Source organism: Talpa europaea (assembly GCF_964194135.1).
Source record: "Talpa europaea genome assembly, chromosome: 15".
Taxonomy (NCBI): Eukaryota; Metazoa; Chordata; class Mammalia; order Eulipotyphla; family Talpidae; genus Talpa; species Talpa europaea.
The window spans coordinates 57,644,261-57,663,705 of NC_140083.1; the positions used below are offsets into that span (position 1 = coordinate 57,644,261).

General features: G+C 38.5%; 1 pseudogene across 1 annotated transcript in view; it reads left to right on the forward strand.

The window, feature by feature from the left end:
- LOC311185386 (inorganic pyrophosphatase 2, mitochondrial-like) overlaps positions 1-19,189 on the forward strand; it is an 85,088-nt pseudogene extending 65,899 nt beyond the window's left edge. The window contains exons 4-6 of the transcript in view: positions 18,707-18,865; positions 18,907-19,021; positions 19,185-19,189. The product of the transcript in view is annotated as an inorganic pyrophosphatase 2, mitochondrial-like (transcript). The remainder of the gene's footprint in view (positions 1-18,706; positions 18,866-18,906; positions 19,022-19,184) is intronic.
- Positions 19,190-19,445: the final 256 nt, after the last annotated feature.

Sequence of the window (19,445 nt, forward strand, 5' to 3'; positions counted from 1 at the left end):
GATGAAAATGAATGGAGGTGATCCTGCATCAAATCCCATTTATTGAAACCAGCCTTTTTGGTCAGTGATGTGGCTGACAATTTAATGTAAACTCACCTCTTTTTTTTAACAATTTATTGTCCAATTTCAGATAGTAATCCATTGCAGGCCCACAAGCAAAGTATACATCATACTCATCCAGGAGTCTTAGAGTCATAACTTATTTGCTTCCACATCAAAAGAGCCCTAATCTCCCTCTCAGAATTTTCTAAAAACGCAAAGTCAATAGGGATAGATATCCTATGTGATAACAAGTGGTAGCTCAGTTATTGATAGCTGTTATTTCAAGGGAATCTTGAGGCTGCTGCTCTTCCTCTTTGCTTCTGACTTTTTCAGTTCTTCCATTTCATTAGGGCCTCATTGAGTGGGATTTGAGGAAGACATTGGTGGCAAAATGAAGTCATTAATTTCAGTATTTTGCGAACTTTGGACGAAGTTGATGAGGAGGAAGTTTTAGAAATGATCTAGAAATTAGAAATTTTCATTTGATTTCCTCTACCATTGATTATGATTAGTTTTGAATATCCACATAAAACTGTATTTTCACAATGACCATTAAAAAAAATCACACTAGGGCCTCTCTGGTGGCGCAGGCAGTTGAGTGCCGCACTGAGAATCTGTCCGCAGCCTCTGCAGCACGGGTTCATCCCTGACGGCCAGCGAGGGTCCACATGGTGTGGCAGACCTCTCCTGTCTTGCCTGCTGCTCCCCTCAGCAGTGTGTTTCAGTCAGTCTGCCTGTTCTGTTTCCTCCTCTGTCTCTGGTGGATCCTCTCACCCTCCCATGCATCTGGACTGTACCCCAGCACTTGTATGAATAAAATAAATCTTTAAAAAAAATTACACTATTCAAAATGTTAAAGACAACACCCTTTTCACTAACTCTGTGATTTAGTGCAAGATACTACTCAGCCTTATTCCCTTCTAGTGTAGTAGAGAAGATGAACTGAGATAGGTTAATGAACATGTTTATGATTGTGCCTGTGCATGTTAAATATAAGTATAATGTCTATTACATAATTTAACTATAGGACTAGAGAAAAGTCACAAAAATGTATGTCCTTTTAAATATAGAAAGTTGATGAATCTCTGTTAGATCTTTAAGATTAGTTAAATGCTGCAGGTTTCAGGTCTTAACAACAAAATTTTTTTTCCTACAATAAGTTCACCACTGAAAGTACAATTCTTTCCTCCATCACACAATTTAAAACTTCTATTTTCTGATTCTAAAACAATGTAGTATACAGACATTGATTTATGCACACCTGAAACTATAATACCATGTTATAATGCAATTCCATCAATGAAAAGAAAGTTTGTAGAAAGCAATATTCACCAGGGTGCTTTAATAACCTCCCCCTTTCTTCCCCATTATCTGTACCTTCTGCGGGTTTTGACAGTGAGAACTTGAAATCAGTCACATATTTGTGTAACTATATTTTCTCTCAGGAACACCAATTTTATTTAATCTAAAATACTAGAATTCTGTTAAATAATTTTTATAATCAACATTGCAAGCCATGGAAAATGATCTCTGAAAAGCTGGAAAATGTTCCTTAGCTGAAGTATTGCATCTTTAAACTTTTAAAGCATGTGTGTGTATATATCCACATTAACCTATTTTTCAAAGGTTTTTATTTATTTTTAAAGATTTATTTATTTATGCATATAAGAACTGGGGTACAGGCCAGAGATGCGGGGGGTGTGAGGATTCACTAGAGACAGAGTGGGGAACAGAACAGGCAGACTGACAGAAATACATGCGGAGGGGAGCAGCGGGCGAGACAGGAGAGGTCTGCTGCACCATGTGGTTTCTCCCTGGCCATTTGGGGATCGAACTCGTGCTGCAGAGGCTGCGAATTGCTTCACAGTGCAGTGCTTAACCCCTTGCGCCACCAGGGAAGCCAAAGGCTTTTATTTTTTAAAATATATCTTGCTAGATTGTTTTCTATACCAGGCACAATGTTTTCTTCATTTTGTATTCTTTTCTTCTGCAATTCTAATTAGAAATATTTAGTGCTTATTATTCTGCTTTCCATATGTCTTCACATCTCCCTGTTTTGTCCTAGTTGCTTCATTCTGTGTCATTTATGTGTGTGCATACATGTGTTGTGTCCCTTCAGTGATGTTTTATTTTCAGTTTAGCCTACTGATTGAGATTTTGATATCAACATTATGTTTCCTTCCTATAAATTTTATGGCATATCTGTCATTTTTAGCAATCTCTTTGATGTGTGATGATCTCTATTCCCTTCATCATATTTGTGGAGTCATCCTATGCTCAGCAGCTACAGTGGCAGTCTTTACAGTTTCTGGATCTCCTGTCTCTGCTCTCTCTTTAGTTAATGATGACTTGCTTTCAAGCATGTTTGGCCATTAATATGATGAGTTTCTTTCCTGATCTTAACTGACAGGTGTCATTTGTGCCTATGTTAAAAATTTGAGAAATTGTTCTGTAGAGGATTTCCTTCTCCTTTTCTTTTAAATCCCTTATATCATTGTTCATTTTTGAACAATATTTGATTTCCTTTTCCTTCCAGGTATCCCAAGTTGGGACTTCCTCAGTTCAGCATGTGACATCTAGGTCCTTGTTATAAGACTCACAGTGGCCTGAGGTTGGCTGAAGGCTGAGTTTCCAGGTAGTATTGTAGCCACCGTCTCAGATGTAAGCTCATCCTAGATGTTTGCAACCAGTCCTGAACCAAGTAACTTTTTTAAAAATGAGAGTATGCACTTGGCCAATGTTTTTATTTTTCCAAGTATAGCAATATTTCAAATAGTATGCTGTTTTCAAACTTCAGTTGTTCTGTGGAGGGATGTTTCCTTGAATTATTTAATTGGGAATATTGCCAGAGGCAGAAATCTGTTATATGCGATACATAAGCACACCTCACAAGCAACGCAAGTGTGCTTTGCCTTAATATCTGTGAGTATTGAGTAGGTGTTTCAGTAAGTACATATAGATGAATGACCCCTTTTTCTCTTATTATTTTATTAACATTTTATTTTTATTTATTTTTTTTTAAAAGAGGCATGTATTATTTATTTATTTATTTGTTTGTTTGTTTTGTTTTACACATGCACTGGGTAGTCAGAAGCGCGGGAGGGTGAGAGAATTCACCAGAGCCAGGTGGGGAGCAGAGCAGGCAGAAGGACCGAAGTACACTGCTGAGGGGAGCAGCGGGTGGCAGGAGAGGTCTGCGCGCCATGTGGGACCCTCCTCCGGTGGCCGGGGAGCAGCCAGGGATCGAACCGGTGCCGCAGAGGCTGCGGGCAGCTTCGCAATCCAGCACTCAACTGCTGCGCCTCCGGGGAGGCCCTTTATTAACATTTTAAACTATAATACTATCTCAGCCTTTTTAAAAAAAAATTATTTATTTATTTATTTATACAGAAGCGCGGGAGGGTGAGAGAATTCACCAGAGCAAGACCGGGGAACAGAACAGGCAGACTGATGATACACTGCTGAGGGGAGCAGCGGGCGGCAGGAGAAGTCTGCGCGACATGTGGCATGGCCGGGGATAGAACTGGTGCTGCAGAAGCTGCTGGCAGCTTTGCAACCCAGCGCTCAACCGCTGCGCCACCAGGGAGGCCCAATACTGTCTCAGCTTTGTACCAAAGTCACGTTTTAGAAATAAACAGGCATTCGATATGTTTTATTATTTTGCTTCATTTTATATATATATATATATATGTGTGTGTGTGTGTGTGTGTGTGTTACATATTCCAAGTATTTCATTTATCTTTGAAAATGGAAACATAGGATCAAAAATATATGTGGGAAGAATTGTTTGTTGGTTACTTCCTAGAAAACCTGGGCATGCTTTGCCTGATTGTTTATTAGCATTGAGAAGTGACTTTGGTGAATATTTGTTAGATAAAATGACATCATCAATTAAAAAGGAGGAAAATGAACATCTAGAAATAGAAAGATAGGGAAATTTATTGGATGAAACTGAGGAGCCTAAGAAGACTTGGACTATGAGGATAAAAGGGAGAAACAAAAACATATATTTCGAGGCATCAGACATCCAACAAACTGGGAAAATTTAAGAATGTAGATGAGCTCTGAGCTCATTCTGGAGAGATGGGTAATGTTCTCACAGGTGGTCCAGGGCTTATAGGGCAGAATAAATACACCATGGACTTCTCAGGAATCAAGCCAGTTTACATCAAATGGCAGTTTGAAACCCTAGTAAAACTAGTGAAGTATTTCACATATGAAAATTTGCAAGATTACCAGTTTCTGTAAAATAATTATGCCACAACCCTTTAAAATAAAAAAGTATCTTTTGACTGAAATGAACTGAAATGACACAGACGCAGGTACACACACACACACACACACACAGCTTGCTCTACTACACTTCAGGGTGGCACAGACTCATGTTCTGAGAGATCTGCCTTTTATTTTTAAGTATGTGAGAATCCCAATGAAATCATACATTGATATAAAAAAAGACTATTTATTAGAAGAGATAATCAGCATAATTTATTCATGAAAAGTTTGGCAGAATTCATCATCTGTGATTGGTACTTTTTTTGGAGGGTTATTATAGACTCAATTTCTTTAATCAACATAGTCCAGTTTAATATTTGTTTAATTTTCCTTGTAGAAGTAAAGAATAAGAAAAATAAAAGATTTTATTTACTTTCAAAAAGAAAAGGGAGCAGTTTTATAATCTAGGAGTGCAAATTTTAATTTTTCTTTCACCTAAAACAAGTTCTCAAAATATATTGGGGTCTGTTTATGGGAAATTATGGTACAATTTGCAATTGTCTTTTTGAAGTATTAATCATGACTGTAACAGTTAAAAATTTTAATGGCTCTGATAGTACCAGTTATGAAAGAGTCATGTGCTAAGTCCCAAGGGATTCAGGGGTGGAGGGGAAGGATGGGGGTAGGGTCAAAACAAGTCCTCTGCTTTTAGTTTGTCTAGCAAATCATGAAAAACAAGTTGAAAATTTTATCACCCATGAAGGGCAAAGAAGGGGCTATTTGATTTGTATGTGTGCATTTGGCTAGGAGATAAATATGCATACATATAGATAGCTTTCTAAAGTCATAATTTTAACAAAGTTTAAAAAAATATGAAGTGAGAGGTTTTCCTGAATGATAGGATTATGTGTAAATTTTACTTTCTTCTTTTTTTGTCTATATTTTCTGTAATGAACATAAATTATCTGTTAATAATCATTAAAATTGATTAGTACTATGTAAGTGTTCAACATGGAAACAATGGCTCATTTAGGCAGGGATTAAAGTGTTCCTTTTTAATATAATCTTGCTGTGGATTCAATGGTGAGTAATAGAGTCCATTTGCATGGAGCCTGTAGTCCAATGGAGGAGGCAATTAAATGAACTATTGCAACAACTGGGGTAAGTACTGGGTTGTAATAAAAAATGCATAAATTTTATGAGTTAATAATAACCACAGCTATGTGCTAAGGGTTCAAAAAATGTAATCTTCCTAGTAAATCTTTGAGAATGCATAATTACCACCTACCAATTTTTTTTTTGCTATGAGGAAAAAAAGATTTAGAGAGGTTGAACTAGCTCAAGATTGTAGATTATTTGCTGAAGTGTCATGAGATCCGCAGCCTATTTTCAAATGGTTTGGCCAAAGAGTAGTGTGTGTGTGTGTGTGTGTGTGTGTGTTTATTGTATCTATAGCTCTCTATATTAGTGTGGTTCAATAATAGTTGTGCTCATTGCACTTTTCTTTTAAACTTACTAGTGGTTCTTTTAAAGTTACTGGTGGTTAAAACCACCAGTAATTACTAGTGGTTTTAAATTTTTGAAACTCCAAGAAGGATTACATAATGGGTAAGAGTTGGTATTCAGGGCCTCCCCAGTGGTGCAGCAGTTGAGCACTAGGCTGTGAAGCTGCCCATAGACCTTGCAGCGCTGGTTCAATCCCCAGCGAGGGTCCCACATGGTGCGACAGACCTCTCCTGCCCACTGCTCCCATCAGCAGTGTACTTCGGTCCTTCTCTCAGTTCTGCTCCCCGCTCTGGCTCTGGTGAATTCTCTCACCCTCTCATGTTTCTGACTGTACCCAGTGCTTGTATAAATAAATAAATCTTTAAAAAAATATATATATATTAAAAACAAAGAGTTGGGATTCAAATCCAAATCTAACACCAAAATCCTTTTTTCCACCACTTGGCCTCAGCTCTTGTTGTATGTGCTCTCCTTATTCTTCAGCTTATGTATCATTTTACTTGAGGATACAGGAACCAAATATATGGAGGCATGTTATGTAAACCTATGGGGAGGATTGATTCTCTTGAAGCTTTAAAGGTCTATTTTGAAAGACTGTACTCATTTGCACCTTTAGAACAGCTGACTTGTAAATTCTATTTTGTATCATCTTTCTCATACCTGTTCAATTTCACTGATTTGTCATTCGAGAAGTATGAATCACCTAGCATGCCATGTGATAGATGTAGCTAGTACCGAAAAGTTCAAGTTCAAAATACCACTCTACCTTCGAAAGCATTCACAGTGTTGTTTGTAGACACGATGGGAGATATAAGAACAGAACGACCAAACCAATACAGATACATGAGCAGAATTTCTGATATAGACTAAGTGCTCCAAGGCACATGAAGACAGATCAATGTGGTGCTTAATAATCAGGGAATGAGTCACAAAGAATATAATCTAGAGTCATTTTGAAAGATGGTTAAAATTTGAAAGTTTAGGCGTCCTGCATCACCATTTTAGAACAGGGACATTTCTTCAGTAAAGACTGCTTGAAACCAGCAGGAGGCTCCCAGAGGAGCCAGAGGTGAGCTGGGAAGTTATCCCACACCAGGCCCCTTCTGCCTGCAGTCCAGCCCAGAGGGGGAGCAGGAACCCACTGCTGGGGCAGACCGGGCATGCAGAGGAGTGCGAATCTGCATCACCTTTTTAGAACAGAGACCTTTCTTCAGTAAAGACTGCTTAAAACTGGCAGATGGCTCCTGAAACAGCCAGAGGTGAGCTGAGAAGTTTGCCCAAGATGCTGGCCAGTACCAGCAACACAGTGTCCCAATGCATATGGCAAATTAGAAAACAGACAGTAGGGAGTAGAAAAACCACACGCAACTCAGCAACTCCTCAGGGAAAAAGCACACCACAAAAAGGAAACCAGCACCCAGATTGCAACGACAGTAACTTGGAAGAACTTCTGAGCCTTCCAGAAAGAGAATTTAAAATTGCCGTGATTAAAAAACTGACAGAAGTCATAAAGGAAAATAATGATAAGGGAAAAATAATCAACGATCAGAAGAATGAAATTGAGTCCCTAAAGAGGGAAGTAAAAGAAATGCAGGAGATCAAAGAATTAATGGAAGTGCTAAAGAACTCTGTGAAAAGCAATGAAAGCAGAATAGATGAAATGGAAGAACGAATAAGTACTCTTGAAGACACAGAAATAAAAAGAACCAAAACAGAAAGGAAAGAGAAGTATGAAGGAAAAAGACTGAAGAAAGACTTCGGGAACTATCTGACTCCACGAGGAAAGGAAATATAAGATATAGGTTCCCAGAAGGAGAGGAGAAAGATGTAGGAACCGAGAAAATATTCAAGGAGATAATTGAAGAGAACTTCCCAAACATGAAGAAGGAGTTGAAAATTGATATACAAGAAGCAAGAAGAACACCAAACTTCCACGATGAAAGGAAAAATACAGCAAGACACATAATAGTAAAGCTCCCAAGAATCCAGGACAAGGAAAAAATAACAAAGCTGACAAGAGGGAAGAAACAGATAACATTCAAAGGAAAACCAATCAGGCTGACATCAGACTTCTCTGAAGAAACACTACAGGCAAGGAGAGAATGGAGGGACATAGTCAACAGACTCCAAGAAAACAGATGCCAACCAAGAATACTCTATCCCGCAAATCTCTCCTTCCTCTATGAAGAAAGAATAAGGACCTTCCCAGACAAACAGAAACTCTAGAATTTCATTACGACTAAACCCCCACTCCAAAAAATACTACAAGGAGTCCTAAAGCCAGAACCTCAGAGGGACGAATAACAACGAAAGAAGGCCAAAAAAAAAAGTTTTTAAAAGAATAAATAAAAAAAATCAAAGGAAAGACAAACACAATGGCAAATACAGATGCTAACATATCAATATTAACTCTAAATTTAAATGGACTAAACTCTTCAATAAAAAGACACAGAGTCACAGGCTGGATTACGAAACAAAATCCAACCTTTTGCTGTCTCCAGGAAACACATTTAGCTACAAAAGATAAAAATAGACTCAAAGTTAAGGGATGAAAACAATTCTACAAGCAAATGGACCAAAAAAGAAAGCAGGAACAGCTATACTTATATCAGATAAAACAGATTTCAAACTCAAAAAAATAAAGAGACCCCAACAGTCACTACATTATGATCAAGGGGACAATACTTCAAGAAGAAATAACACTCATTAACATATATTCACCAAACGAAGAAGCACCAAAATATATCAGACAACTATTGTCATCTCTGAAAATAGACATCAGAGAAAACACATACGTAGTGGGAGACTTCAACACACCACTATCAACAATGGATAGATCAATGAGACAAAAAATAAGTAAAGACACTAAAGCTCTAAATAAGGATCTAGAGCACTTGGGCTTAACAGACATCTATAGAACACTAAACCCAAAAAAATCTGAGTACACATTTTTCTCAAGTGCACACAGATCACTCTCCAGGATCGATCACATACTGGGACACAAGACAAACATCAACAGATACAACAAGATTGAAATCATACCAACCATCTTTTCTGACCATGAAGGCATCAAACTAGAAATAAACCATAAAAAGAAGGCAAGGAACTCTCCTACCTCATGGAGATTGAAAACCACACTTCTGGAAGACCACTGGACTAATGAGGAGATCAAAGAAGAAATTAAAAAATTCTTTGAATTGAATGACAAGGAGGACACCAATTTCCTAAATGTATGAGATGCAGCAAAAGCAGTAATAAGAGGAAAATATATAGCAATAGAGGCTCACATCAAGAAACAAGAAAGAACTCAAAAGAAACAACCTAATCTCGAAGCTCAAAGATCTAGAAAAAGAACAACAACAACAACAAAAAAACCAAAACCAGTAGAAGAAAAGAAATAATAAAAACCAAAGCAGAAATAAATGAAATTGAAACTAAAAAAACAGTCTAAAAGATCAATGAAACTAAGAGCTGGTTCTTCAAAAAAATCAATAAAATAGACAAATCCCTAGTCAGGCTCATGAAGGAAAAAAGGGAGAAAGCACAAATAAACAGGATCATAAATGAAAGAGGAGAAATCACAACGGACACAGCAGAAATCAAAAGAATAATCAGTAACTACTATGAACAGTTATATGGAAACAAGTTCAATAATCTAGAGGAGATGGACAAATTCCTACAACTCTACAATCACCCAAAGCTAGATAAAGAAGAAACAGAACACCTAAACAGACCAATTACAAGCAGCGAAATTGAAATGGTAATCAAAAACCTCCCCACCAACAAAAGCCCAGGACCTGATGGATTTACAAATGAATTCTACCAAACATTCAGAGATGAATTAGTGCCTATCCTTCACAAACTCTTCCAAAAAATTGAGAAGGAAGGGATAATACCAAACATGTTCTATGAAGCCAACATTACACTAATACCAAAACCGAACAAGGACAACACAAAAAAAGAAAACTACAGGCCATTCTCCCTAATGAACACTGATGCAAAAATCCTCAATAAAATTTTAGCTATCAGAATCCAACAATGTATCCATAAGATAATTCACCACGACCAAGTAGGATTCATTCCAGGGACACAAGGATGGTTCAACATCCGAAAATCAATCAACGTTATCCAACACATCAACAAAAAGAAATATAAAAACCATATGATAATATCAATAGATGCTGAGAAAGCTTTCCACAAAGTGCAACACCCATTCATGATAAAAGCCCTTGAAATTCTTGGGATACAAGGAACATACCTCAATATCATAAAGGCCATATATGACAAGCCAATAGCCAGTATCATTCTCAATGGTGAAAAGCTGAAAGCATTTCCATTAAGATCTGGAACAAGACAAGGATGTCCACTCTCACCACTGCTTTTCAATATAATACTGGAAGTCTTAGCCAGAGCAATAAGACAAGAGAAAGACATCCAAGGAATCCAAATAGGAAAAGAAGAAGTCAAACTATCACTATTTGCAGATGATATGATAATATACATAGAGAACTGCCGCGGACCAGCGCAGCGGTAGACTTGCAGGACTGTCTCAGGATTTGAGAAACTGTGAGGATGCTCAAGGAATCGGCGCATAAATGACAGACAGACACACAAATGACAAACAGACACACTTCAAGAGTGAAGATCTGAATGTAATTTGCTCAAAATCATCATACACTTTTATACCTATTTTAACAATGGATGATTTCATACAATTTAATTCTTTCTCAGCATAAAATACTTTGTAAGGCATAAGACATTTACTTTATTATTCACGTGCATGTGATCGCTGTTCCATGACATGGCACAGTAAACAATCTCCAGGTACTGAATCTACACAATCACTTTTGCCTACACCGAACAGCATTCTTTAAGCTAGCTTTTCTTGATTCGTATCCCAAAACCACAATGATCAAAAGGCATTAATATTTACCTACTGGCACCTCCTACTTTTAGTAATCACGAGCAATATGTTCTCTATGTAAACATTTTGATTTTTATGGTGTTGTCTCATGTGAGAAGTATTATGATTATTATAAAACTACCATTGCCACACACTATTTTCTTTATCATGCATTTCCTGAAACTGATTGTACACATATAAGGAAAAACCAAAGTAAGTGAAAAAGTAGTATGATTATAGACAGGTTGCTAGGTTGCTACTTATTCTGAAACAATGGCTATCTGACTAATGGTAAAACTGCTTTGTTGGTAATTCCATCAGGCTTGTTTGCAGGTGACGTTCTTAGCAGCCTTGTTTCCATCAAAGGAGGGGTCAATTACTGCGGGCTTGTTGCCTAAATTAGGCTTATAGGCATGTGGACCTTGTTTGATCTGAACGCCAAAGTTTATCATAATAAAGCCCCTCGGGGACTGCGCCTGTCTTAGGTCGTCAGGAGTCACAGACATGAGGCTGGCCAGTGCCTTCTTTAGTCTGCCCCCGATCTTACCCGTCATTGACTGTCCAGTCCAGCGCACAGGGGAAGGGGGTCTTACTCACTCTGATGTGTCTGAGTGAAAGCCTCCCTCTTTCCAGTAAGTTCACTGGCCTCCCTCTTTCCAGTCAGTTTACTGGCCTTCCTCTTTCCAGTCAGTTTACTGGCGTTCAGCGGCAGAGGCTGCCGCAGAGAACCCCAAAAACTCCACAGAAAAACTAATTCAACTCATCAATCAGTTCAGTAAAGTGGCAGGATACAAAATCAACACGCAAAAGTCAGTAGCCTTCCTATACACAAACAATAAATCTGAAGAAGAAGAAATCAAAAAAACAATCCCTTTTATTATCGAAACAAAAAAAATCAAATACTTGGGAATAAATCTAACAAAAGAGGTAAAGGACTTATACAAAGAAAACTATAAAACACTGTTAAAAGAAATAGAAGAAGACACAAAGAAATGGAAAGACATCCCCTACTCATGGATTGGAAGAATAAACATTATTAAAATGGCCATCCTACCAAAAGCAATATACAGATTCAATGCTATTCCAATAAAAATTTCAATGTCAATCTTCAAAGAAATAGAACAATTATTGATGAAATTCATATGGAATCACCAAAAACCCCAAATAGCCAAAGCTCTCTTGAAAAAAAAAGAAGGGAATGGAGGCATCACACGCCCAGACTTCAAACTATACTACAAAGCCATAATCATCAAAACTGCATGGTATTGGAACAAGACCAGACACACAGACCAATGGAATCGAATAGAAAATCCAGAAATAAACCCACAGATTTATGGTCAACTAATCTTTGACAAAGGAGCAAAGAATATGCATTGGAGCAAAGAAGGTTTGTTCAATAAATGGTGCTGGGAAAACTGGGTCGCTACATGCAAAAGAATAAGCTTCACTACTGCCTCACACCATACACAAAAACCAACTTAAAATGGATTAAAGAACTAGACATAAGACCTGAAACCATAAAATACATAGAAGGAAATATGGGCGAAACACTATGTAATATGCACATCAAGGACATTTACAGACACATCACCCAAAGCAGTGATAGTGAAGGCAAAGATAAACAGCTGGGACTACATCAAATTAAAGAGCTCCTGCACAGCAAAAGAGACAATAACAAAAACAAAGAGAAACCCCACCGAATGGGAGAACATTTTTGCACACAACACTAATGATAAAGGACTGATCACAAAAATCTGCAAAGAGCTGATGAGACTCAACAACAACAAAGAAAATAATCCAGTCAAAAAATGGGCAGAAGAGCTAAAAAGAAACTTCTCTGAAGAGGAAATGCAAATGGCCAACAGGCATATGAAAAAATGTTCAACATCACTTGTAATCGGGAAATGAATATTAAAACTACCATAAGATACCATCTTACACTAGTGAGAATGGCACATAGCAGGAATCTAGAAACTTAATTAAGGGACCAGGAAAAAGAATAACTATAAGAAAGTAAAAATCAAAATCAACAAACCACTGTGAACCAGAGACACTTTATGGGGGTTGGGGGTTGGGGAGGGGAGGGATTGGGGTCAACATAAGGGGGTCACAATTGTATGGGGAATATAAAAATAAAAATTTATATAAAAAATAAAATAAAGTAGGTCTATATGTGCTGACATGGAAAAAAAAATTGAAAGTTTAGAGAAGGGCATTTCAGATGGGAACAATGTAAGTGCAGACACACATGAGTATTGTGTGTTGTTGGAGCAACAGAATGACAGAAAGGGTATTATGTGGAAACCATATGTAATAATGGGATGAACTGAACTGGAATATATTCATTCTATGCGGAGTAACTATTCTTGTTATCATCAGAAAATAATAACCACTGGAAGTTGTATTTATCAGAAGTATTGAAGATGAAGCTTTTTTTTTTTTTTTTTTGAAAATCGCATTCTCTACTTACACTGTGGAGGCATTTTTCAGAACGGCTTTCACTGAGTCAGGTTTCTGTGTCACAATCAGTTTTCAATAAGAAATCCTTATATCTATCAGTCTCAGTAGACTTGTTACCACATCAACTGCCAGGATGTTGTCAAATGGCTTGTCTACCATATCCCTCAGGGAGCCTTATGTTTGGAACAAGGAACTTTTCTCTCATGTTCTTGGTTCTGCGTGGGGAAAGCTTCAAAGTGTAATGCACCCCACATCTCTTTGCTGTTCCCCAATGGGGGGAAGTGAATTAATATGTCTGGTGATTTGGGAAGAATGGGGTAAGGTACTTCATTCCCTTTCTCTCTTTTTGTTTAGGGAGTCTGTCCTTACAACTGTCCCCCTCTGCCATTCTGGAGGATGAGTGGTAAAGGGGCAGACCCTGTCTCCATTTGAGGTCACTGCAGGGAGTGGCTGAGGGTCTATCTAATTATGGGGGCAGTATTTAAGCACCTAGTTTACAGATGTTAAGTCACATCTTTAAATTTAGCTTTATCAATAATAATCTTGCCATATTAGTTTCACTGGCTCACTTCCTTAGTCCTTTCCTCTAATTTCTCAGTTGATAAAAACGTGGGTAGGAAGTGAGCAGTTGTTTATCAACCTTCTTCAACACCTACCCTCTTAAAAAAGCAGTATTTATATTTTGGGTGTTAAGAACTATGAAATGTATATCTACCATTTCCTTTTCTTCATCACACTTTTCAAAATCAAATTTTTAGTAATTTAGAACAATTACATGTTTTTATAGCCTACATATCTGTGTTTTATTCCTTCCTGATATTATATTTGAGGTTTTTTTTTAAAGATTTATTTATTTATGCATACAAGAACTGGGGTACAAACCAGAAGTGCGAGGGGTAAGAGGATTCACCAGAGACAGAGTGGGGAACAGAACAGGCGTACTGACTGAAATACACTGCTGAAGGGAGCAGCTGGTGAGACAGGAGAGGTCTCCTGCACCATGTGGGTTGCTCCCTGGATGCTCAGGGATTGAACTCGTGCTGCAGAGGCAGTGGATAGCTTCACAGTGCTATACTTAACCCCTGTGCAATGAGGGAGGCCCTTATACTTTCTGTAGTTCTAATTTTTGAAATTTATAAAATAGTGAACTATTTCATTATTCGTGCTTACATATTTCTGTAGAGTTCGGTCAATACTAGATCATATGATGCTTCCTGAGAGACCAGCAGGATATGGAAAATAAAGAAGAAAAGTTCTTTAGAAGTCACCCAAGATTTCATATAACTGACACTAAGAAGGTGGCATCACTATGAGATGGTGAGTCAGTGAACAAGGGGCATCTGGGAGAAATATCCAGAATAAGGGGCTCTAGAGAGGAGCAGCTATGGGGGGATTTCCACAGTTGATGTGAAGAAGGAGGAAGGAGAACTAAGGAATAAAAAGAGAAAGAATTGAAAACGGAGGAGAAAGAGAAGAAAGTAATGTTCCTGAAAAATGGGAAGAAGCAGGTTGTAAAGAGTGTAAACACTGCATGTTTTATAAATCACAAAACAAATTTCAGGAGAATGCTGACTGTAAGCCATTATTAGGCAACAATTATTTGAAAGATTAATTTTATCTTTCATTATTTTTTTTTACCCATTCCAGAAATATTTATACAGCAACCGGTATAATACAACGTTACTTACACTTTGCACATGATAGGCACTAAATCAATCCAATGGATGAAGCTAAGTAGCTGCTGTACTGTGTGGAGTAGTTTTTCCTATAAGGCTTTCCTGTAAATTGGAGGCTGACTCTGAGTGCACAGCATGTGGGTGGTGTCAGCTGGAGCATGTGAGCAGGGAGCATGCAGCCAATCTAGCCCCTCTCCTGGCTGATTAAATAGAAGGAACTAATTCTGTGGTATCCACATCCACATTAGGAACCCTGCCCTTTCCAGGCATATTTTCAATTTGTTTAGAGAGCATTTCTTTGACTTTAGTCTGGTTGAAACTGCTCCTGCTGCCAGTTACTTGCAGCCTCCTCTTGGAGGCCAGTGGGTGGGGGGTGGGACTAATGGATGCAGCTGCTCCATAGACAGTCCTTGATGGAGCACCTGACTTTTGCCTCCTTCTCACTAGTTTGGAGTTGCTCTAGAACTATGCTGGAAAGGATGGCTTCTACTTGTGCTGCAGCTTTCTCCTCTGCATGTGCCTGACAGCAGTCTGTCCTTCCACCCCCAACTTTTCCATCTGCCTAATTCCACCTGCTTTCTATTTTTAAGAATTTTTCAAATTATGATTCTTTTAATTTTACATCTTGAACTGGAAGTTGATGCTCAACTTAAAAATAAATTGCCAAGACACCGGCTCCCCCAGTATATTATTTTTTTTTCCTAGTGGACATTTGAAAGATCTTCATTTTTCAAACTGAGTTTATTATTAAAAAAATTAATTCTGATAATAAAAAATTCACTATTGGTAATGGTCAAACAGAGCCTCCAATCAACAAGAACTAAATGGGGACATCAAACTGTAGTGACACAATTCCAGGCAAAGACAAGAAACTTGATATTTTCATTTTCTAACACAGCTACTGTGTAGGAAAAGAGTTTTAATGTCAACAGAGGCTTCAGATGCTCTATTGATCGAACAACTGTTATGTCTTATGCACTCTGCTTGACTCTGGGCACATCTGTGAACAAGATAGATGCCCACCCTCTAAACATTTATAGATGAGTGGAACAGAAAGACACAAAGTACACCCATGTATAAATGATATTGTGATAAGTCTTTTAAAGGAAAAATACATTACTATGAGGAAGAATAATAGGGGGACCTAATTTAGTTTGGAGGATCAGGAAAAATTAGGGAAATGATATTTAAGCTGAAGCCTAAGATATTAGGTAGGAGAATTACATAAGGATTATTGGAAGTGATGGAACAGGAGATCAGATGCCCAATGTGGCAAAGAAGGGAGGAGAGTGGTCCAAGGGGAGGCTGGTGAGCAGAGACCAAACAAAAATCCTACAAGGTGTTGGATTATATCCTAAGAACTGCCAAAAGGTACCCTTGACATTGACTTGATCTGGTTTATACAGGTGACAGATGATGATGTCCTGGATTGATAACAGCAATGGGCATTGGAAGGGGAAGAATTTGAGAACAAATTTTGTTGAGTTGAAGGGACTTAGTGGTGGTTGTGGTGTGTTTTGGAAGGGGAAATGAAATGATTGATTTATAGGTTTCTTATTTGGGCACTGGTAAGATCAGAAGTTCCATTTATTGAAATTAAAAATATAGAATAGTGCCTGACACATAATCATCACCAAATAAATGTTGATTGTTATTAGTGGTAGCAGTAGTAGTAGAAGGAACCACTACAGAAAGAAATATTTTCCCAGGTGTTGTTTTAGACAGGTGATGAATACTGCTTTTTATATTATATTCTATAAACAAATATTTACAAATTTTCATAATAAGTTAAAAGCAAGTCACAGGATACAAAGATTTCATGGAGGTTTGAATCTGAAAACTCCCAAAATTTATGTAACTTCAGCTATAACTTAATTCAGATTCATATATTCAAATACTTGCTCAAATTATGTGTAAAGCTGAACTCTTGCTATTCTTCTTGTGCACAAAACTTTGCTCTTCAGTCTTTCTACATCTCAAAAATAAAAACTCTACTTTTACTATTGCACAAACAAAAAAGGAGTAATCCTTGACTCCTCTATCCTTCACACCAAATGCCCGTCAGCCAATACTTTCACTTCTACCTTCAAAATATTTCTGGAGTCAAATCAATCCTCACAATTCTCCACTACTAGTTACCTTAGCCAAGTCTCCTTCATCACTCAATAGGACTATTGCAACAAATTCCTAACTTGTCTTTCCAATTCCATCCTTGTGCTATAAAGCCTGTTCTCAACATGACAGCCAGAGTGAATATCTTAAGACATAACTCACCTCTTATCACATCATTCTTCAAAAATCTCCTAAAAGCCAAATCTTTACAATGACCTATATATCCATATGTGACCAAACTCTTAAGTCTTCCCTTTCAGGTCGCTACTGAAACTTTACTATTTAGTAACATCTTCCCTGAAGACTGTGTCTAAAATTTCAACTCAAGATTTCAAAGATTTATGTTGTTACTTAAACAATGACTCAGCTGTTTCACTCCTAGTCCTAAGCATTTAGCTATGACCAAAACCAAAACAAAACAGAACAAAACAAAACAAAACCATAGGTCCACGAGAAGTTGTGTGCAAGAATTTTTTAGCAGCTTTTTTCTCCCCATAATAAGCAAAAACTTGTAGCAGCCAACATGACATTTGAGGAGCAAAATGGAGAGACCATGATATACTGAATATCATGGAATGAACTAGGGTTATATTCAAACAACAAAGGTGACTCCAAAAATATTCTTCTGGGTGAAATAAGTCTTCCACAAAAGAGTATATGTGTCTAATTATATGATACAGAATTCTAGACAGGCATATTAAATTTACAGGGGGGAAAACCAGAAGAGTATTTACCTAAGAGGTGAGTTCAGGGATTGACTGGTGAAGAGCTTGAGGTTAATATTTAGATACATGCATTTGTCAAAACCCAAAGACAGTGAGAGGAAAAAAGAATATAGATACACTATGTATGAGTTTTGGGAGAAAAGTTGAGCTTGATGTCTAGTTTTTACTTGAGAGGGAAATGTGATGAGGGCATGTGGATATATGGATCAAGATCACAGAAGAGAGATGTTGGCTAGTGAGGATTATTGGGTATTGTCATCAAACAGATATTACTCAATGCCAGGGGTATGGAAGATACCACAGAGAGAGAAAAGAAAAAAAGGAAGGTCTAACCTAAATCCTGAGGAATCTCAACATTCAGAAGTTTAGTAAAGAAGCTGGTCTGAGAATGTGAAAAGAGCCAAAGAAGGAGAAGGTGAGTTGATGTCAAGGATTCCAGAAAGGAGTATTTCAAGAAGGGAGAAATAAATGGTAACCCCCTTAAATATGCCCAAAAGATGAAGTTCAAGGATCCACGTTACCTTTTTCCTATAGATCTTCCACCAGCGAGAGGACTACAGTTGGACTACAGTCCAACGGCAGGTAGTGGAGCAGGGCTGGCGGGCATCACGACTGATGAGACAGCAAGCAAAGAAAACGTGTTTCGAAGACTTTGCTCATCTAGCGCTCCTCCGCCTCCCCAAACACCTATACAGGGTACTCTCAACAACTTTAACATATTACTTGAAAACGTATTGTGAAAGCAACACCACTAGAGAATTTCTCAAAGAGAACAATTTCTCCTGCTATTGTTCTCCAACTATGATACTCTGGACCAAGTTGAAGACAACACGAGTAATTCATGGAAATAGTTTTGGGGAAAAGAAAGTGCATTTTTAACTTATGTTTTCTGATATGGTTGCAAACCAAATACAGGTTTCCCTGCTATTGGGAAGGGGAGTTTCTAGGAAAGCTTCCCTAAGCTGAAACGGGGCACATGGAAGAAGCAATTACCATTCATTCATTTGGGAATAAATAACCTATCCAAATCATGCCAAACAACACCTAAAAACTAAAACGCCACTCAGGGGCGGGAAGAGCAGGCAGGCTATGATGCAGGCCTGCAGAGACTGGTTCCCGGAAAGGACCGGGCGCTACCTCTGCTGCTGGGTGCCTATGGCTGGGGCGGCTGCCGCAAAGCCCACTCGCCGCAAAGCCCACCCGCCGCGGTGCCTGCTTTGCGACAGGTCGTAAAAGTAGACACGCTTTCTGGATTTCTTTCCGTTAGTGCACACAGGTGCGGAAGGAGCGTGGTATAGCGGCGAAGCGGCGCGGCCCTGGGACTACCTGGATGCCTTCTGTCCAGTCCTTCTTCCTCTGGCTACTTGACCATGCTCTGGAAGGTAAGATGATGAGGTCCGGTGACAGGTTTTACCTGTAATTTTCCAGAACAGCAGGTTACATTTCTACGGTTCTCCGTGCAAGTGTGAGAGAAAGCTGGGTCATACGAAGTTGTCACTTGTTGGGTAAAAAACGGCCTAACACGGGCTGTTTCTTTTGGTTCAGCCTAATACCTGGTAGGTGAGTAAGAGTTTATTCCAGAGATGATAAATGGAAGCGATCAGGATTTGTCTGCCCTCCGCCGTTAGCATCAATGATCGACTCCTGTGGTCTCGTGCGCAGGCCTGATGGCGGCTCTGGAGTGTGGTGTGGGCGTGTGTAGGTGAGCACACCTGAGCGAGAGACGGAGCATTTAAGGAGGGCGGCACCGAGGACGGGAGGTGGCAGGATGTAGGGTAAATAGAAAAGTATCAGACTTTTCTGCCC